We start from the raw sequence: 23,356 nt of genomic DNA, 5'->3' as shown, positions 1-23,356 counted from the left end.
GGCTTCAAGTCCAGGGGGTGTATTCCTATTATTGTTGTAAGAATCCCCATAAGAATTAGCATAACCGTTACCATTATTATAAGGATATGGCCTATAGTTATTACTAGAATTGTTCCGATAAGCATTGTTGTTGAAATTATTATTTTTAATGAAGTTTACATCAACATGTTCTTCTTGGGCAACCAATGAAGCTAATGGAACATTATTAAGATCAACATTAGTCCTATCATTTGCAAGCATAGACATAATAGCATCAACCTTATCATTCAAGGAAGAGGATTCTTCAACGGAATTTACCTTCTTACCTTGTGGAGCTCTTTCCGTGTGCCATTCAGAGTAATTAACCATCATATTATCAAGAAGCTTTGTTGCTTCACCAAGAGTTATGGACATAAAGGTACCTCCAGCAGCTGAATCCAATAAATTCCGCGAAGAAAAATTTAGTCCTGCATAGAGGGTTTGGATGATCATCCAAGTAGTCAGTCCATGGGTTGGGAAATTTTTAACCAGAGATTTCATTCTTTCCCAAGCTTGAGCAACATGTTCATTATCTAATTGTTTAAAATTCATTATGCTACTCCTCAAAGATATAATTTTAGCAGGAGGATAATATCTACCAATAAAAGCATCCTTGCATTTAGTCCAGGAATCAATACTATTCTTAGGCAGAGATAGCAACCAATCTTTAGCTCTTCCTCTTAATGAGAAAGGAAACAATTTTAATTTTATAATGTCACCATCTACATCTTTATACTTTTGCATTTCACATATTTCAACAAAATTATTGAGATGGGCAGCAGCATCATCAGAACTAACACCAGAAAATTGCTCTCTCATGACAAGATTAAGTAAAGCAGGTTTAATTTCAAAGAATTCTGCTGTAGTAGCAGGTGGAGCAATATGTGTGCATAAGAAATCATTATTATTTGTGCTAGTGAAGTCACACAACTTAGTATTTTCAGGGTTGGCCATTTTAGCAGTAGTAAATAAAGCAAACTAGATAAAGTAAATGCAAGTAAACTAATTTTTGTGTGTTTTTAATATAGCAAACAAGACAGTAAATAAAGTAAAGCTAGCAACTAATTTTTTTGTGTTTTGATATAATGCAGCAAACAAAGTAGTAAATAAAATAAAGCAAGACAAAAACAAAGTAAAGAGATTGAGAAGTGGAGACTCCCCTTGCGGCGTGTCTTGATCTCCCCGGCAACGGCGCCGAAAATATGCTTGATGGCGTGTATTTCACACGTTCGTTGGGCAACCCCAAGAGGAAGGTATGATGCGCACAGCAGCAAGTTTTCCCTCAGAAAGAAACCAAGGTTTATCGAACCGGGAGGAGCCAAGAAGCACGTTGAAGGTTGATGGCGGCGGGATGTAGTGCGGCGCAACACCGGAGATTCCGGCGCCAACGTGGAACCTGCACAACACAACCAAAGTACTTTGCCCCAACGAAACGAGTGAGGTTGTCAATCTCACCGGCTTGCTGTAACAAAGGATTAACCGTATTGTGTGGAAGATGATTGTTTGCAGAGAAAATAGTAAAAACAAGTATTGCAGCAGATTTGTATTTCAGTATTAAAGAATGGACCGGGGTCCACAGTTCACTAGAGGTGTCTCTCCCATAAGATAAAAGCATGTTGGGTGAACAAATTACAGTCGGGCAATTGACAAATAGAGAGGGCATAACAATGCACATACATGACATGATAAGTATAGTGAGATTTAATTGGGCATTACGACAAAGTACATAGACCGCCATCCAAGCTGCATCTATGCCTAAAAAGTCCACCTTCAGAGTTATCATCCGAACCCCTTCCGGTATTAAGTTGCTAACAACGGACAATTGCATTAAGTATGGTGCGTAATGTAATCAACAACTACATCCTCGGACATAGCGCCAATGTTTTATCCCTAGTGGCAACAGACACAACACAACCTTAGAACTTTCTGTCACTCTGTCCCGGTGTCAATGCAGGCATGAACCCACTATCGAGCATAAATACTCCCTCTTGGAGTTAAGAGTAAAAACTTGGCCAGAGCCTCTACTAGAAACGGAGAGCATGCAAGATCATAAACAACACATATGTAATAACTTGATAATTAACATGACATGGTATTCTCTATCCATCGGATCCCGACAAACACAACATATAGAATTACCGATAGATGATCTTGATCATGTTAGGCAGCTCACAAGATCCAACAATGAAGCACAATAAGGAGAAGACAACCATCTAGCTACTGCTATGGACCCATAGTCCAGGGGTGAACTACTCACTCATCACTCCGGAGACGACCATGGCGGTGTAGAGTCCTCCGGGAGATGAATCCCCTCTACGGCAGGGTGCCGGAGGAGATCTCCAGAATCCCCCGAGATGGGATCGGCGGCGGCGGCGTCTCAGTAAGGTTTTCCGTATCGTGGTTTTTCGCCTCAGGGGTTTCGCGACGGAGGCTTTAAGTAGGCGGAAGGGCAAGTCGGGGGCCGGACGAGGGGCCACACCATAGGGCGGCGCGGGCCCCCCGGGCCGCGCCGGCCTATGGTGTCGCCACCTCGTGGCCCCACTTCGTGTGTTCTTCGGTCTTCTGGAAGCTCCGTGGAAAAATAGGCCCCCGGGTCTTCGTTTCGTCCAATTCCGAGAATATTTCGTTACTAGGATTTCTGAAACCAAAAACAGCAGAAAACGAGAACCGGCACTTCGGCATCTTGTTAATAGGTTAGTTCCAGAAAATGCACGAATATGACATAAAGTGTGCATAAAACATGTAGGTATCATCAATAATATGGCATAGAACATAAGAAATTATCGATACGTCGGAGACGTATCACTCTCATGTTCGCAGTGCCTCCAATGAACTTTGGAGAATCATCGTGGAAGGCTTCAAGCCTTACAACCTCGACAAGTTGACTAGAAAAGAAGCGGTTGATAGTCAACTCAACAACACCGCCTTGCACGTGATTCAAACTAGTGTGGGGACAAAGGAGTTGTCTCGTGTTTGGCATTTCACCACCGCCAAGGATGCTTGGGATGGTTTGGCCGCGAGTTTCATTGGAAGTGAGAGCACAAGAAGGAACAAGTATAATGCTCTTCGGAATAAAGCCGAAGGATTCATGAGGCTACTCGGATGAAGATCATGAAGACATGTATGGAAGACTTCTCACCGTTGCCGGCTCCTTCCGGAATGTTGGTGCCACTCACATTGATGACTCTTGGATCAAGGAAAAGTACATTGATTGCATGATGCCGTTTGAGCCTATTGATGTCAAGACTCTTGTCGGTAGAGAATGCTATGCCTCTCTCACCTCTCAACAAGCCGTGCACGAGATGCAAGCTCTCAAGGTGCTTGAGAAAAACTCTCATGATTCTCGCAATCGTGCCCTTGGGATGACAAAAGGGTCCAACCTTGCCTTGGCGGTCAACTCCGTGGAAGAAGTGATTCCTCAAGAATCTTATAGGGCATCTTGGAGCATGTCCTATCCGGAAGACTTGGAACACCACTACCATGACCACATGGCGTTCCATGCAAACACCTTTTGGATTGATCCATCCAAGGCCAAGGAAGACAACATCAAGAGAAACAACTCAAGGGGTCCCTCAAGCTCGGGCCCAAGAACAAGATCTTGCTACAATTGCAATGACAAGCGCCATTTCATTGCCGAATGTCCCTATGAGAATAGGGAGACTCATGGTAGAAGGCTCATCCCCAAGGACAAGAGCAAAGACTCAAAGGGCAAGTATTCAAAGCCCCCCAACAAGAAATTCTATAACAAGAACAAGAAGGGCAAAAGGCCCTCAAGGATTGTGCTAGTGACTAAAGAAAAATACTCTTCCGATGAGATTGAAAGTGCTAGTGATGATGAAGAGGAAAGCTCAAGATAAGTGGCCTCCATTGTCACTACCAACATTCCCTCTTCCTCTCTCTTTGATTCACCCAATGAGAACCCTCAACGCAAGAATGCACATTGCTTCATGGCAAGGTCCACCTTGGACACATCAATTGTGCTACCAACTCAAGAAGAGTATACCTCCGGAGATGAAGATGTTGATGATCAAGAAGATGCAACCTCAAATGGATTGGTTGCCCTTGCCTCCCTCTCTACTAACTCTTCATCAACAAGTGAATCCCCCAATGAGGTCATTCATGTGGAGGAAGAAAGTTGCCTCATGGCTAAATCTTCCGAGGTATCATCTCCTAACCCCTCTATGCCTAACATTTCTAATGATCTAGGGGTTGACCTTGCTAGTCTAAAAGTGAAACAAGAAATGCTAGAGTTTGATGATTTCATTATTAACCTACAAGGTAACACTAAGAAGCATGTTTCAAGTCTCATGGTTCGTATAGCTCAACTAAATGATACTCCTGAGAAAAAGTGCCAAATAGAGAGAGAAGACTCTCTAGAAATACATGCTCTTAAAAATGATCTTGAGGAATGTCAAGAAACTATAGCATCTCTTGAAGAGAGGCTAGAAAGTCTTGAAGAACCTCAAGATAAACTTAACAAGCTCACTAAAGCTAGAGATCTTGCTAGAGCTAAGACTAAAGTTCTTATAAAGGAAAAGGCCAAATTTGGTGTTGATCATGAGAAACTTGTGAAGGATCTAGATGAACTAGACAAGGCTCACAAAGCCTTGGAGAGTGAATACTCTCTCCTCTCCGAGTCTTATGAGCAACTTCAAATCAGGCTTGCTTCATATGACATACCTAGTACCTCTACTCCTTCATGTGATCATGCAAATATTATTGAGGAAAATGCTAGGTTGAAGGATGAACTTGCTAAGGCCTCCTCTCCCCAAAGTAAACTTTCCTTGGATGATCTTTTGAGTAAGAAAAGGTCAAACAATGGGAAGGAGGGACTTGGTTATAATACCAAGGCCAAAAAGGCAAACAAGAAAAAGGCCAAGCCCGCACATGAGAAAGCTAATGGTGAAACCCGAAAGGGCAAAACCATTAATGATGATGGTGCGGGAATAGATAACCCTCACTATGTTCTTTTTAAAGATTATTATGGTGATGTTTATGCTAAATATGTTGGTCCATATGATGGTTATGTTGCTTGGTCTATTTGGGTCCCAAAGACCCTTGTTGCTAACAAAAGAGGACCCATTGAAAAATGGGTACCTAAACCCAAGAATTGATCTCATGTAGGACTATGCCGCCGGAGGTTCAAAATGGGTACTTGATAGTGGATGTACAAGTCATATGACCGGCGGCAAGAATCTCGTCAAGGAGTTTGTCAACACCCGGATTTTTAAGTCCAGATGCCTACTATGCCGTACATCGCAATCCCAGGAATAATGTTTTTGCGAGACATACTAGTAAGTAGCATAGAGTCATCATTTATTACAACACATATTGTCTTACAATCATAGATCACATGATCCAATATTACACAAATATATTGTTCAACAACACAAATAGTAGCGGAAGCGAAGTAGTAGTGGACTATCTATTCCACAGGCAACGCTTGACGTTAGAAGACGATCCTAGTTATCGTAGACGTCCTGATGTCCGTCAACCAGATACTGTTGCTCTCCTTCAAAGTCTGGCATTTGAATAGCCAGGGCAAAGCCATGAGTACTTTAAAGTACTCACAAACTAACTCTAAAGTAGTTTACTTATTAAGTGTAGTAAGGGGGTGCTAAGCTATAGGTTTATTTGCATAAAGCCAAGTTTTAGTTTGATAAACATTTAGTAAAGCCTTATCATGTGCTAGACTAACTCAAGTGGGAACATTAGTGTCATTCCCACAACTCATATTGATCCACCTCAATATCACCTTTCAATTCATCATTCCTTTCTAAGATCAAACTTATGATAACGGAGATAGTATGGCCTTTCCAATCGTCCGTAACCGTGGACACGGCTATTCGAATAGGTTTAACACTCTGCAGAGGTTGTACTCTTGTGCCACAACTTTTGATTACATCCGTCGAGGATAACCCCGAATCATCGTAACACAGTACGCGGATCATCAACCATAACCTTTCACTTATATATGCTAGTATGAGCACCTCTCCCCATGAGCTTGGCCTCCCGGTGAAAACCGCGGTTAACCCGGGAACTGCACAGGGCTTGGGCCGTACATTCACCTCATTTTAACATCATTCCACACTTAACGGAGGCAGCCTCGGCGTAACCCCTATGATGCTTGTTTAGAGGGAACCCATACTAAAATACACAAGTTTCTAGTTAAGCCCTACCCATAATCAGGTATTGTGGGGGTACTTGTATAATTGGAAGGGTATCGCATTCAAACCCAATCATCAATTTTATCAAAAATCACCATCTTCTCTTGTTCATATCCACCTCCACTTTACATTCTTTCAAAGTTATTTCACCCCACCATGTTCCCATCTAGAGTAGTCAATTTTAATTGATTAGCACTAGCAACTATTTCATGAGGGGTGCTATCTAGCTTTGATTTGTGCTAAGCTAACTTCATTATTGTTCTACTCTAGACCAAGTGAATCATAAATCAAAAAGTACTTTGAATTAAATAAACAAAAGTAAATGTAAAGTAAAAACATGGGATAGGTAAGACATAATATAAAGTGTGATGGTGCCTTTGCTCCTGTAGAGCTAAGCACTTGTGTTTAGCAAGGGTTAGCTTGCCTTGAGCTGAGTAGTTGTCAAAGTTGTCCTCTTCTTCCTGAGAGTAGGCTTCCTCCTCTTGATATTCCTCGTTACTAGCGTCTATATACGAATACGAGGTATAAATACTAAACCAAGCTCACATACTAAACTAAAAACACTCAAAGGAGTTCACACACTAATCCTATCATCAACCAAACATGGCATGGTGGATTACTTGATTGATTCTTATTTAAGAGCTAAATAATTTCCTCTCATTATTCTTATTTCTTTAAATTGGGTATTTAGATCCTTAGAGAAATTAATTTCTTCTCATTACATCTTATTAAGATTTAATCTCTTCATATAATAATCAGGTATGAAATATAGGTTGACCAAAGTCAACATTCCATATCTATTATATGTGAGTATAATTTTAATTGAAGTGCTACACTTCACATAGTTTAACACTAACATTTAAATGAATTAAAATCTCTAAGTAATAATTATCGGAGGTTCATTAGCCTAAGTCATTCCCTCTGGTTATATTACTTAGGATCAAGATTTAAATGAGAGAGTAGCTCTCATATTATTGGTTGAGTTTGAATTCCAAGATTTAATGCACTAGTAATGGCTACATAGCCACTATTTTGATCTAGTCCATGATCATACAAATAACATGTCTATATTATTGCATAATCAATTAGAGGACATCATTTGTGATTGATTAGAGTTGGAATCAATTCAAAATCTATTATGGTTGAATTTTAAATAAAGTTTGAATTGACAAGAGTCCCTGTCTTGTTATTTTTCTCAGATTAATTCTACTTTGAATTTGAAAATGGGACCAGTGGCATTAGTTAGATAATTTCATGGGCTTTCCAACGGAATAAAGTTTGCTAAATTTGGTTTGGTAGATTTCAAACTTATCAAAATTTACTAAAGCATCTGCAGCACATTTGAAATAATTATTAAACCTATTTTTGAATTCATGGGCTAGGCGGGAAACGTTACTGGGCCGAAACAGAAATTAAAAACGCTGCGCATCCCAACAAGCAACGGGTGCAACTGGGCTGCCCTGACGAGGTGGGGGCCACCCGTCAGTGAGATTTAAAACAGCGAAACAGTACGTGTGATATAGACCGTAGGATTAGAACGAGATCCAACGGGCAGTGATCATCGTCGTCTCCGACGAGCGACGAGCTCCCTGGCGGCGAGCCTAGGGGGTGGGAGGGAGTACCAGGCCGTTGCATGTGGTGGGCAAGCTGCTCGGGGAAGTGGACCTCGATGAGGAAGCGCCTGGTGCAGCGGCGGAGCTCGGCGAGGCTCCTGTGCGATGCGGTGGCGTCCGCGGGCTCCGGCGGCTTCGAGCTCGCGATTCGAGCAACTCCGGCGGTGGGAGGTGAAATTGGTTGGGGGAGGCTGATCAGTGAGGAGAGGGGAGCAAGGTGTGTGAAGAGATGGAGGGCTGAGGTGCTCTATTTATAGCGGGAGGGAGGTGACCGAGTGTGCTCTGGAGGAGCGTCCATGGCGCGGCGCTTCTGGCGATCCAAGGGGCAAGTGAAGGACGGCTAGGGCTAGCTCTCGTCCTGGCGATGCTTAACTTGTAGCTGGCGCGGCCAAAGCGTGAAAGGATGGCTCGAGCGCATCCAATGTCTGTCACGGGGCGCGCGGCCGAAAGTCGATGAGGACGACGGCGACGGAGCAGGGGCAGGCATGGGCGCTTGTCTAGCGTGTAGAGGGCGGGGAGTAGATGCTCGACGCAGTGATAGCTTGGGCAGGGGAGTACGACGTCGCTCGAGCGCGCGACGTACTGGCGCGGCCAGAGCGCGGTGAGCGCGCGTGCTGGCATGTCCTGGCCAGCTTTGGACGCGCGCGTTCTGGCCAATGCCGTGGCTTGGCGTTGCTGGGGCGTGTACGGTGAGGTTCCTCGTGATGGAGAGATGCTCTGGGACAAGGAGAAACGTTGAGATGGTGGCCAGAGAGGGTTTGGCCAAAGGTGGCCGGGTGTGCTTTGGCATGGGCATTTCTCCTCACTTTTCCACTCTACCCAGCCCTAGCAAGTACCAAGCTCGATGCAGGGGAGGCAGAGGGATCAAATGATCACGGGTTAAAGGTGGTTTAGGCTAAAAACCAGTGGACAATGGGGTGTAACACAAATATGAAACTATGCCTGCCAAGTGTTCGGTCAAATGGCCGCATGAACATTTTGGTTGAATTTTGGTTTTCTTTTTGGTGAATCTCATTTATATAATTAAAGTGAAAGATTGGTGGTGGTGGGGTTCATTTTGGAGTTGATTTGCAAAATGGCAAAAGTGAGATGATCTTCTCTTTGTTTCAACATCACTACTTGTCACATTCATACTGGTCAACCTAGTCAACTCTAGCAAGGGTGGTCAACATGAAAGTTACTCACCTTGACATGGTCTTGGATGACATGGCTTTGGTTGACCAAGTTTAGTTTAGGAATAGAGAAAACCAGAGGGGTAAAGTGGGCAAGAAATTATTTTGGTGACATGTGACCATTATCATATGTGTGAAGAATTTGAGATTTCCTTAGGTTTGATTCTTGATTCTTTGATACCATTGTGTTGGTTTATCATATCTTAGTATTCTACAAGCAAGAGGGCAAGCAATTATGGCCTTAGGTGAAGATTTGCAATTTGGCCTAATGTGTATTGATAGGGCAAAGGTGTCCGATCTTTCGATGAGATGGAGATAATTCGATTTGTTGGTGGAGTTCGTGCTTGACGATCCGACTACACGTGCAAAGCTCGTGCGCCAATGCAATCGCTAGGACAATCTCCGGGAGTTACCGATCTTGCGGGAGCACGATCGGCCGACCAACAAGGGTCTTAATTCCTACCCGAAATCGAGAACAAGTAAGAACTAAAGATGCAATCAGAATATTGCGAATAGAGTTGAAAGCTTGATTGATAATGGTGGGATTCCGAATAGTCGGTCTTGTTCGGGCGTTGGCCTCAAAAGAAGTACACGAAGTTGCAGCAATTGGCTAACTTTTAATCTAATCAAAATCCAAGTTCTAATGATGGCTACGAGAGGGATATATATGGGGAAGTGAAGGGATTTTCGTCCAACCAGCTAGGGTTGGCCAAAAACACCCCTAAATGGGCCTTCCTCCACTTATATGGCCTCTTAAAATCCCCTAAAATACCTAATCCGAAAATACATGGGCCTGGCCCATTCAATAAGGTGACGCAGCACCATTAATAACTCTTTGGACGAATTTTATGATGGGGAAACTTGTAGAATTCGTCCAAGCATCATTGCTCCATTATGGTGGATTCAATGTTCTGAAATCTCCACTTGCGGCGTCATCTTCAATCCTCAACTGCTTGCTGCCATCTCCTCCATGCGTGATCATGCTCCAATGCTTGTCCTCCTCATCCATGCTAGGTCCATCATTCTTAAGAGTAACAAACATATCTGACTTAGGCAGCATCATATTCTCATGTACGTGAGGAATAGTTCCAAGAAACGAAAGTACCTGATAGTTAAGTTGTTTGGCACGAGCTCGAGTGATTGGTCCTTGTATTTGTGTGGCTGTAGGTACAACGGTTGTATCAAGAGATGGGATGTCCTCATCATGCCCCCTTCTTGAATTGAAGTCGTCCTCGACGAAAGCTCCTCTTCTTCACCAAAGTAAGGCTTCAAATCTGCAATGTTAAATGTAGGACTAATCGGACCCAATTCTGCAGGAAGCTCAAGTTTATATGCATTATCATTTATTTTCTCTAACACCTTAAAAGGACCAGCAGCGCGTGGCATTAACTTAGACTTGCGCAATTCAGGAAAACGATCTTTGCGCAAATGCAACCAAACAAGATCACCAACATCAAACACAACATGCTTTCTTCCTCTATCCCCAGCAATTTTATACTTAGCATTCATGCGTGCTATGTTGTCTTTAGTAGTCTCATGCAATTTTAGTATCAATTCAGACACGGTCCGTAGCATCCAAATTATTTTGCACAGAAGATGGTAAAGGCAACAAATCAATAGGTGCACGTGGTACAAAACCATAAACGATCTCAAATGGGCACATCTTAGTGGTAGAATGCAGTGAACGATTGTAAGCAAATTCAACATGAGGTAAACATTCTTCCCACAATTTTAAGTTCTTCTTCAAAACAGCCCGCAGCATAGTAGACAAAGTTCTATTTACTACTTCAGTTTGTCCATCAGTTTGGGGATGACATGTAGTACTAAACAGCAATTTAGTCCCCAACTTAGCCCATAAACATCTCCAAAAGTGGCTAAGAAATTTAGTATCACGATCGAAACAATAGTATTTGGCACACCATGTAAACGCACAATTTCGCGAAAGAACAAATCAGCAACATGTGTAGCATCATCAGTTTTGTGACATGGAATAAAGTGTGCCATCTTAGAAAACCTATCCACAACAACAAAGATACTATCCCTCCCCTTCTGTGTACGAGGCAAACCCAAAACAAAATCCATAGAAATATCCTCCCAAGGTACACTAGGAACAGGAAGAGGCATATATAAACCATGTGGATTAAGTCGAGACTTATCTTTTTGACATGTAGTGCAGCGTGCCACAAATCTCTCAACATCTCGACGCATACGTGGCCAAAAGAAGTGTGCAGCAAGTACATCCTCCGTCTTCTTCACACCGAAGTGACCCATCAATCCTCCTCCATGCGCCTCCTGTAACAACAAAAGACGAACGGAACCATCTGGGATGCATAGCTTGTTAGCACGGAACACAAATCCATCATTGAGGACGAATTTGTTCCATGTTCTACCATCTTTATAATTCAGCAACACATCTTTAAAATCAGCATCAAGCAAGTATTGTTCCTTTATGGTTTCTAATCCAAAAATCTTGAAGTCAAGTTGAGATAGCATAGTATAACGGCGCGACAAAGCATCAGCAATAACATTATCTTTACCCTTTTTGTGTTTGATAACATAAGGAAAAGATTCTATAAACTCAACCCACTTTGCATGGCGACGATTCAACTTAGCTTGACTACGAATATGCTTCAAAGATTCATGATCGGAATGTATAACAAATTCTTTAGGCCATAAATAATGTTGCCAAGTTTCTAATGTCCGAACCAGCGCATATAATTCTTTATCATAAGTAGAATAGTTCGGACTAGGCCCACTCAATTTTTCACTAAAATATGCAACGAGTTTGCCCTCTTGTAATAACACACCTCCCAATCCAATTCCACTAGCATCACATTCAAGCTCAAAAGTCTTATTGAAATCAGGAAGTTGGAGTAATGGAGCATGTGTTAACTTATCTTTCAGAATCATGAAGGCGTCTTGTTGTGCATCGCCCCACACAAAGGGCACATCCTTCTTTGTAAGTTCATTCAGCGGCGCAGCAATGGATCCAAAATCTTTCACAAAGCGCCTATAGAAACCAGCGATGCCAAGAAAACTCCTCACTTGTGTGACCGTCTTTGGCTGCGGCCAACTCTCAATTGCCTCAATCTTGGCTGGATCAACTTCAATTCCCTGCGCAGTAACAACATAGCCAAGAAACGCAACTCGATTGGTGCAAAAGGTGCACTTCTCAAGATTACCATACAAACGTGCATCACGTAAAGCATTGAAAACAGCACGTAAATGATCCAAATGTTCCTCCAAAGATTTGCTATAAATCAGAATATCATCAAAGTATACCACCACAAAACGTCCAATAAAAGCACGTAAAACTTCGTTCATCAGTCTCATGAAAGTACTAGGTGCATTAGTTAAGCCAAAGGGCATTACTAACCACTCATATAAGCCGAACTTAGTTTTAAACGCTGTTTTCCATTCATCTCCTAATTGCATACGAATCTGGTGGTAACCACTACGCAAATCAACTTTAGAGAACATAATAGAACCACTCAATTCATCAAGCATATCATCTAAACGAGGTATAGGATGACGGTATCGAATGGTAATATTATTAATAGCTCTACAATCAGTACACATGCGTGAAGAACCATCCTTCTTAGGTACCAAGATAATAGGAACAACACATGGACTAAGAGACTCACGAATGTAACCTTTATCTTGTAGAACCTGAATTTGTCGCTGAATCTCTTTCGTCTCTTCAGGATTGGTACGGTATGGTGCACGGTTGGGCAGCGAAGCTCCTGGAATCAAGTCAATCTGGTGTTCTATCCCACGAATAGGTGGCAATCCAGGTGGAACATCTTGTGGAAACACATCAATGAATTCCTGCAAAAGGTTAGCAACCGCAGGTGGCAAAGAAGGAGGCATATCCTCAAATGAAAACAGAACCTCTTTGCAAATAATAGCATAGCATTGAGTAGTGTTCACATCAAGTTCAGCAATATCAGATTTGCTAGCAAGAAAACAAGGATTCTTCAAACGAATTTCAGTAGCATGGTTCGAATCAGATTTAGTATTAGTCTTATGTGGCACAAAATCTGCAGCAACAATCTGATTTTCACTCTTATGTTTCTCCTCGTTTTTGACTCTACTAGCTCTAGCAAGATCATCTTTTACTATTTGTTCAGGAGTCATAGGTTTGAGACCAATTTTCTTTCCATCATGCATAAGAGAATACTGATTAGTTCTACCATTATGAACAGATTCTCTATCAAATTGCCAAGGTCTACCAAATAACAAAGAACAAGCTTGCATAGGTACAACATCACAATCAACAAAATCAGAATATGTACCAATAGTAAAATGCACACGTGTAGTTCTTGTTACCTTGAGCTTCCGAGAGCTCTCAAGCCATTGAATGTAATATGGATGTGTGCGCTGTCTTGTAGAGAGAGAAAGCTTCTCCACCATGTCAACGCTAGCCAGATTATTACAACTCCCGCCATCAATGATGATCCTTATAGCTCGCTCTTTGACAACGCCTCTTGTTTGAAACAGATTGTGGCGTTGATCATGCTCAGATTTGCTCAATTGCACGCTCAACACACGCTGTGCAACTAAGCTCTTGTACTGGTCAGCAGTGTCAGCTTCCATTACCTCCATTTCTCCCTCAGAATCAGAATTGGCACCATCACGTGCAGCAATAAGGGCCAATGTGTCTTCATCAAAGTCACTTGCAGAATCATATTCTCCATCTTCACGCACCAACATCACACGTTTGGTTCTGCATTCTTTCTCTATGTGTCCAAATCCCAAGCATTTACGACATTGAATGTCGCGCGTCTTCCCCGTGGAGGCCATTGAAGATGAACTCCGAGGAGGACCAGCCGATGGTGGGGGAGTAGCAGCCGATGGCGCTCGTGATGCAGGTGTGGTGTACTTGGAGGTAGTGGGCGCTGGTGCAGCCCCACGAGATGGTGGTGCGGGTGGTCGCGGAGACCACGATGATGTACGACCTGCAGAAACATTAGCTCTTCGCCATGGTGGTTGATGATCCTGCACTTCACGTTCAGCTTTGCAAGCAAGATGAAACAAGCGAGTAATGGTGTTGTACTCCTTATAATCTAAAATGTGCTGAATTTCTTTATTCAAACCACCAAAGAAACGTGCAAGCATAGCCTCATTATCCTCTACAACACCACAACGAATCATGCCAGTTTGCAATTCTTGATAATAGTCTTCTACAGAATTTTTTCCTTGTTCTAAGAGAGACAGTTTTTTCAGCAAATCACGTTGATAATGTGGAGGAACAAAACGAGTACGCATAGCAAGTTTTAAACCGACCCAAGTAGTAGGAATATTTGTTGGGTGTGCTCTACAATATTCAGACCACCAAATAGAAGCAAAATCTTTGAACTCACAAGTAGCAGCACTAACACGCAAGTGATCGGGGTATTTTAAACATGCAAAGCGTTGGTCTACCTCCAATTCCCATGTAAGATATGCATCAGGATTATATCTACCCTCAAATGGTGGAATATTCACTTTCAGTTTAGCAACATGATCATCATCATTACGTACCGGACGTGGAGGTGGACGAGCGTTGCGGTTCAGTTGTCGTGGACGACCAGGTGGAGGTTGTTCGACTTCCTCGCCATCCAGCACGTTCTCCTCGACCTGCTCGTCCCCGTCCCCGTCATAGTCTCCGTGTCCTTCATCAGAAGGCGCGTCAGGTGCGGCTGCGGCTGCAGGAGCGGTACCGGCAGGCACATCCGCAAGAGGAACGCGGCGTGCGCGTCGTCGCACGTTGCCGCGAGGTGGCGGCAACCGAGTCAAGAGCTCCTGGAACTTGGCGTCGAGCTTGGAAGCGAAAGCTGTCTCGAGGCCATCCAGCTTGTCCAGCGCGTCGGTGAGTTTGGCATCCACGTCACCAATGTGCACATCGGTGTCGCGTGCATGCCCGCCCAAAAGGTGGGTGAAGTGAGCATGTAACTGCTCAGACGTCATCTTGGCCGGGTCAACAGCTGTCGGATCAACTGGTCCTGCCATGGTTAGTACACAAAAAGCACAAATGTATACGCCTACAAACTACGGAATATGGTGGTTCGCGCGCAATTCGTCAAGCAAAATACAAAGCTCTTACAAGTTCTTACCAAACAGGAGGAAGGCGATGTAACAACCAGCAAGAATCAGCGTCTCCAAAGATTGCCAAAGCGATTACCAGGTGTCGACACAGTGCACGTGGAGACAATATGTAGAGCTCTGGGAAGGCAAAGTATAGTGATATGGTGGCACAATAATCAAATCAGCGATGCAAATTGAGTAAACGCTCAACGAAGGTACTGTGCTGGTCCTAGGCTAGATCGTATTAGAGACGCGAGCCTAAATCACCAACGAGGTCACGACGCGGCACAAGATGCAAAGGACAGCGAAACTGGCGCTGAAGGATAGAGCAACCTATGGGAAGGCGATTTTTTTTTTCGGGGGAATCTACTGTGGCGCTAGACCACAGAGGTCTCTATGGTCGGGCGACCGGAATTTTTTTTTTTTTGGGGAATCTACTGTGGCGCTAGACCACAGAGGTCTCTATGGTCGGGCGACCGGAATTTTTTTTTTCGGGGAATCTACTGTGGCGCTAGACCACAGAGGTCTCTATGGTCGGGCGACCGGAATTTTTTTTTTCTTTTTTTGCAGCTAGATTGCTTTCGGGATTCCGACGGAAAACGCGAAATTGACCAAGAAAACGGATCTAAAACCCGAAAAAACTCTGAAACGAAGATCAAGAAAGACCCTACGATGATGGGAATCAAAGGGAAACAACAAAGAGTTTATGGCAGATGTGGCGGAAGTATATGGTGGCGGTGATATGGCGAGGACTGCAAGCGGAGATGGTGCGGCGGCGACGCGACTACTATGACCAGAACTCGAAACTCTAATGACTCTAGACGCTAAGACCAGCACGCGACACAACGATTGCAGACAAAGACTCAAAAAGCAAAAACTGAAAAGATCATGCAATGGCTTGGCAGGGGCTATGGGACGGATGATCTAAACCTAATATATTTTTGTGGGGCTTTTTCTGGGTTATAGGTAAAACAAATCTACACTAGGAAAACTGTAAATCTCACCGAGCAACCTGAAATCTGATACCACTTGATAGGGCAAAGGTGTCCGATCTTTCGATGAGATGGAGATAATTCGATTTGTTGGTGGAGTTCGTGCTTGACGATCCGACTACACGTGCAAAGCTCGTGCGCCAATGCAATCGCTAGGACAATCTCCGGGAGTTACTGATCTTGCGGGAGCACGATCAGCCTGACCAGCAAGGGTCTTAATTCCTACCTGAAATCGAGAACAAGTAAGAACTAAAGATGCAATCAGAATATTGCGAATAGAGTTGAAAGCTTGATTGATAATGGTGGGATTCCGAATAGTCGGTCTTGTTCTGGGCGTTGGCCTCAAAAGAAGTACACGAAGTTGCAGCAATTGGCTAACTTTTAATCTAACCAAAATCCAAGTTCTAATGATGGCTACAGAGGGATATATATGGGGGAAGTGAAGGGATTTTCGTCCAACCAGCTAGGGTTGGCCAAAAACACCCCTAAATGGGCCTTCCTCCACTTATATGGCCTCTTAAAATCCCCTAAAATACCTAATCCGAAAATACATGGGCCTGGCCCATTCAATAAGGTGGCGCAGCACCATTAATAACTCTTTGAACGAATTTTATGATGGGGAAACTTGTAGAATTCGTCCAAGCATCATTGCTCCATTATGGTGGATTCAATGTTCTGAAATCTCCACTTGCGGCGTCATCTTCAATCCTCAACTGCTTGCTGCCATCTCCTCCATGCGTGATCATGCTCCAATGCTTGTCCTCCTCATCCATGCTAGGTCCATCATTCTTAAGAGTAACAAACATATCTGACTTAGGCAGCATCATATTCTCATGTACGTGAGGAATAGTTCCAAGAAACGAAAGTACCTGATAGTTAAGTTGTTTGGCACGAGCTCGAGTGATTGGTCCTTGTATTTGTGTGGCTGTAGGTACAACGGTTGTATCAAGAGATGGGATGTCCTCATCATGTATGTGAGTGAGATATGGGTTTTTCTCATTTTCCTTTATTCTTCTCATTTTAGGGTTAGGTGATCTTGGTTTAGGGTTTAATAGCAATTGATCATCATACTAACACTCATCATGGCAATTGCACAAAATAAATTCACTCAAATGCATGAAACTATATGTGGCACTATATGCATAGAAAAAGTTTTTGCTAATTGCAATTTTTGAGTTTGGGAAATTTTCTTTCTTGATTATTATTGTTGAAACTTGGGATGTTACAAACCCTTCCCCCTTACAAAAGATCTCGTCCCGAGATCTGAGAGAAAACTAGGTACTAAAGAGATCTGGGTACTCAGTCCTCATGAAGTCTTCTCTCTCCCAAGTGGCTTCTTCTTCGGTGTGGTTACTCCATTGGATCTTCAGAAACTTGATACTCCGGGTACGGGTGGTTCTGAAAGCTTCTTCCAAGATGCGAATAGGTACTTCGCGGTATGTCAGATCTGCGTTGATATCCACAGCTCGATGGTCGATGTTCTTAAAAACCTCGGTCTTCTCAGGTACCTCTAAGCACTTCCGGAGTAACGAGATGTGAAACACATTGTGTACCGCTGCCATTTCTTCCGGTAACTCCAGTTGATAGGATACTTCTCCTCGGCGACTCAGGACTTTGAAAGGTCCGACATATAGGGGTGCAAGCTTTCCTCTAAGCTGGAATCTCTGCATTCCTTTAAGAGGGGACACTTTGAGATATATGAAATCTTCGATCTCGAATGTCATCTCTCGGCGTCTCTTGTCGGCGTAGCTCTTCTGTCGGGATTGGGCTGTCTTGAGGTACTCGCGGATCTTGTGAACCTTCTCTTCAGCTTCTCGGAGAATATCTGGTCCAAAGACTTGACTCTCTCCTACTTCCGACCAATTCAGAGGGGTGCGGCACTTCCTTCCGTACAGTGCTTCAAAGGGGGCCATCTGCAAGCTGGCTTGGTAGCTGTTGTTGTACGAGAATTCTGCGTATGGCAGGCAGTCTTCCCACTTAGATCCATACTCTAGCACACATGCTCTCAACATATCTTCTAGTATCTGGTTGACTCGTTCCGTCTGTCCATCTGTCTGCGGGTGATAGGCTGTGCTGAAATTCAGACGAGTTCCGAGTCCTTCATGTACTTTCTGCCAGAATCTGGAGGTGAATTGAGATCCTCTGTCGGATACTATCGACTTCGGGGTTCCGTGCAAGCTGACTATCCGTGAGATATATAACTCTGCGAGTCTTGGTCCTTGATAGGTGGTCTTGACGGGGATGAAGTGGGCGACTTTGGTCAGTCTGTCGACCACTACCTAGATGGAATCATTCCCTTTACTAGATTTGGGCAGTCCGGTAATGAAGTCCATTCCTACGGAATCCCACTTCCATTCGGGAATCTGTAGGGGTTGCAACAGTCCTGCGGGGCGTTGATGTTCTGCCTTGACTCTTTGACAGATGTCACATTTGGCGATGTAGCTTCCAATTTCTCTCTTCATTCCATGCCACCAGAATTGTTCCTTCAAGTCTTGATACATCTTGGTTCCTCCGGGGTGAATGGAGTAAAGGGTGTCGTGGGCTTCCTTCAGAATAACTTGCTTCAACTCTGAGTCCGACGGCACGCAAAGGCGTCCGTTGTACCATAGCACTCCTTCTTCATCCGCGGTGAATCCCGGTGCTTTTCCCGCAGCTATTTGGTTCTTGATCCCGTCAATGCTAGCATTTCCTTTCTGAGCTTCCTTGATCTGACTAATCAGGGTGGGTTGGAGTTCAATGCTGGCGAGATATCCTTCGCTAACCAGTTCAAGTCTAAACTGTTCAAACTCTTGAAACAGGCTAGGTTGCTCACTTGCTAACATGGAGTTCAACTGACACGGCAGTCTACTCAGAGCATCCGCTACCACATTGGCCTTGCCGGGGTGATAGTGGATTTCCATGTCGTAATCCTTGATTAACTCTATCCATCTGCGCTGCCTCATATTCAGATCCTTCTGCGTGAAGATATACTTCAGGCTCTTGTGATCCGAGTAAACCTCGCATCGATTACCCATGAGGTAATGACGCCATACTTTCAGTGCTAAGACCACGGCTGCTAGCTCTAAGTCATGGGTTGGATAGTTTTGTTCATGCTGCTTCAGCTGTCTTGACAGGTATGATATCACTTTGCCTTCTTGCATCAGCACACATCCAAGACCAATCTTGGAGGCGTCACAGTACACATCGAATGGCTTGGTAATGTCCGGCATAACCAGTATTGGGGCTGATGTCAATCTGCGCTTGAGCTGTTGAAAGCTCTCTTCACACTTGTCGGTCCATTCGAACTTCTTGTCCTTCTTCAACAATTGAGTCATCGGTCTTGCTATGCTCGAGAATCCTTCAACGAATCGGCGGTAATATCCCGCCAATCCGAGAAATGCACGGACTTCGGTCTGAGTGGTTGGGGCTTTCCATTCTTCAACGAGTCTTGATTTTTGCGGGGTCAACGGCAATTCCTCCGGCTGACAAGATATGACCCAAGAATCCTACTTCTTTCAACCAGAACTCACACTTGCTGAACTTGGCATACAACTGATGTTCCCGAAGGGTATCTAGGACCACTTCCAAATGTTGCTCATGTCCTTCTTCGGACTTGGAGTAGATGAGGATGTCGTCGATGAACACAACGACAAACTTGTCCAGGAAGTTCATAAAGATCTTATTCATGAGATTCATGAAGTAAGCGGGGGCATTGGTCAATCCAAATGACATGACATTGTACTCATACAATCCATATCTGGTGGTAAAGGCAGTTTTGGGGATATCGGTGGCACGAATCTTCAGTTGATGGTATCATGTCCTTAGATCAATCTTCGAGAAAACTTGGGCACCGGTCAGCTGGTCAAACAGATCTTCTATCTTGGGCAACGGATACTTGTTCTTGATGGTGACATCGTTAAGCTTACGATAGTCCGTAACCAAACGAGTGGCACCATCCTTTTTATCCACAAACAAAACTGGGGATCTCCAAGGCGACGCACTTGGTCGAATCAGACCTTTGAATAGCATATCATCCAGTTGCTTCTTCAGTTCCACTAACTCTGCCGGGTTCATGCTATAGGCTCTCTGGGCTATAGGTCCGGTTCCAGGGATTAACTCGATGATAAACTTGATATCCCGATCTGCGGGCATACCGGGTAGATCATCCGGAAACACATCAGGGTATCGACAAACGACCCTGATCTGATCCAAGGTGGGTTTGGCTAGACTTTGGTTGCAGGTAAACTCTCTGGGGAGTCTTTCAGATATGTGTTCAATTATTATTCCGGTGCTACTAGTCATGGTGATGGCCTTCTTGGCACAATCAATCAGTCCATGATGTTTCGCCATCCAGTCCATACCCAGGACTACTTCCAAACCTTTGGCTCCCAGAACAATCAAATTTGCATAAAATTCTATTTCATGAATTCTGATAGGCACATCTTTGCAAATTTTTCTAGCTTTAGTTGTTGTTCCAGGTATTTGAACTATCATGACATGCTTCAAACTGATGGGTTGAATCTTACTAGTGCATGCAAAATCTTCGGTAACAAACGAATGCGATGCTCCAGAATCAAACAGCACTCTTGCAGGTATAGAGTTAACAGAGAACATACCCAGCACAACATCTGGGGCTTCCTGTGCTTCTTCCGCGTTCATGTGATAGAGGCGGCCATTGCGGTTGTTCGGGTTGTTGGGGGCGAACTTCTTGTTGTTGGTGACACGGCGTTGCTGCTGAGCAGGGCCAGAGGTGTTGGCGACAGTCTTGCCGAGCTTCTTGGGGCACTCGTAGGAGAAGTGCCCCGCCACTCCGCACTCGTATCAGTTGTAGGTGGAGTTGTCCTTGGGGGTGATGGGAACAGCATTGCTCCCAGTCCTTGGAGCCGTGTTGGAGTTGTTGTTGGGGGCGCGGGGTGGAGCGCGGTCGAAGTTGTTGTTGTTGTTGTTGTAGTTGTTGTGGCCTCCTGGCCTAGGGTTTCCTCCACTCCGGTTCTGATAACTCGGACGTGGATTCTTCATCGGGGGCTTGTTGTTTCTTGGGGCGAACCCTCCACTTGAGCTGGGGCGATACTTGTGGTTATTGTTGGGCCCACTCTGATTCATCATGCGGCGCTTGCGGTTCTCATTGGCTTGGTGTATCTTCCCCTCCATCTGAATGGCGGAGTCAACGAGGGCTTCTAAGTCAGCAAAGGGGATGTTGATCAGCACAGTCTGCATCTCATCATGCAGTCCATTCAGAAACCTCTCCTTCCTCTTCTCGACGGTATCTGTCTCATCCGGGGCGTACCTTGACAAAGTGAGGAATTTGTCGCGGTATTCCACCACAGTCATCCTGCCTTGCTTCAGTTCCCTGAACTCATCCCTCATCTTCTTGATCAGGCCCGGGGGCACATGATACTTCCTAAACTTGAGTTTAAAATCTTCCCAAGTCATCATTTGCCCCGCATTCAAATCGCGAGCACTTGTCCACCAGGAACGTGCAGGTCCAGCCAGATAGTGGGTGGCAAACAACACCTTCTCGTTGTCCTCCACTCCGGCAACCTCGAGATTGTTCTCCATGGTTTGGAGCCAATCATCAGCATCGAGGGGTTCCTCCGTCTTGCTGAACACCGGTGGGTTGGTGTTTTGGAAGTTCTTCAGCTTCGACCCTGGGTGGTCGTGGTTTCCGTGGCCTTGATTGCCCTGAGCAATCTTTTGAAGTGCAGCTAAGTTGGCTTGCCGTTCAGCTCTCTCAGCTTCTCTATCTACCAACATCTGTTGCAGCATCTGCAGCATTGCTTCCTGAGTCATGTTGCGGGTTGGGGGTGCCATCTGAACAGGGATAGGGATCATGAGATGAGAGGGAAATTTCTATGGCTCATTTTGGGATAAAAGTTCACACAATTTAAAACTTGATTCATAAAATAATAATAATGTTACACACACACAAACATAGTCATGGAGGTAGCAAATATTACAAGCCAACAAATCCGGAGGGTTTGAAGAACCCTTTCAACAATCTACGATACATGGGGTGGATACAAAGGACTGATACATATCATGGGACGCAAGTGCTCAGACGGGACTACTCGCCATCGACGTTGATTGGGTAGATGTTGTCTACCCCGGAAGCAAGGTGCTCGTAGCCATCCTCGTAAGGGTGGAACTCCAGGTCGTCGTCTTCCTCCTCCTCGTAGTCGTCTTCGTTGCTGACGTAGGAGTAGCCGTCCCCTGGATGTTCTCCCCTTCACCTTCACCCTCCAGCTCCTGGATCTGCTCTGCTTGGGTGGCGATGGTCGCCTTCAGTGTGGCGATCCTGGCCTTGAGGCGGTTGATGGCGTAGTCCTTCTTCTGGTTGGCGCGGCGGAGAGCCCTGCGCTCCCCGGCGATGACCTTGATGGTCTCCGCCTGCTGGGCCAGCTGAAGGTGGGTGTGGTTGGCGTACTCGCGGGAGTTGTCCAACTCGATGCGGGTCTCATTCAACATGTAGTCAAGATGATCCACGTGGTGGCGTAGTTGAGGGTGCGATGGTAGGTTCATGGGCACCCCAAGAGAGTTGTGCCTTGCATAGTGCACAAAGCGACTACTCTCGACGTCCATGAAGTTTTGCCCGCACAGACGTGCGAGCCCCTCCTGAAGTCCACGGGCGAGACCGTCCGCCCAGTTGTTCTCCCGGAAGGAGAACTGGATCCACTGGCTCATCGGGAGTGTGAACCTTCCTCGAAGGTCCACCATGATCACCCATTGGAGTTGACCACCGGGCTGGTCATTTATCATCCCACCAAAGATCTCCGGTGGTGGGCGTCCGAGGAATTCCGAGAGGGAGAAGAGATCCCTCTCGAAAATGATCTCTCCACCATTCCCCAACTGATAGAACTCAGTCTGGAGGAAAGGCTGCGCATCGACGACGTGATCCATCTGTAGAGGGATTAGATGATTAAGTTAGAGAGGTGCAAGTGTTCCAAATTTTAATTCACTCATAAGAGAGAGCATGAATTTAAAGTTTGCCAAAGACTCTTCAAGGTAAGAGGAGGAATAATGTTTTCGTAACTAGTCAATTCATGGAATTTGAAACTAAGTTTTTGAACGTCCATTCTAACTAGGGTCTCCTAAGGTCAAACAATGGCTCTGATACCAACTTGTCAACACCCGGATTTTTAAGTCCAGATGCCTACTATGCCGTACATCGCAATCCCAGGAATAATGTTTTTGTGAGACATAATAGTAAGTAGCATAGAGTCATCATTTATTACAACACATATTGTCTTTCAACCATAGATCACATGATCCAATATTACACGAATATATTGTTCAACAACACAAATAGTAGCGGAAGCGAAGTAGTAGTGGACTATCTATTCCACAGGAAA

Source organism: Lolium rigidum, chromosome 6, assembly GCF_022539505.1.
Source record: "Lolium rigidum isolate FL_2022 chromosome 6, APGP_CSIRO_Lrig_0.1, whole genome shotgun sequence".
Taxonomy (NCBI): Eukaryota; Viridiplantae; Streptophyta; class Magnoliopsida; order Poales; family Poaceae; genus Lolium; species Lolium rigidum.
This window is presented reverse-complemented; position numbering follows the sequence as displayed.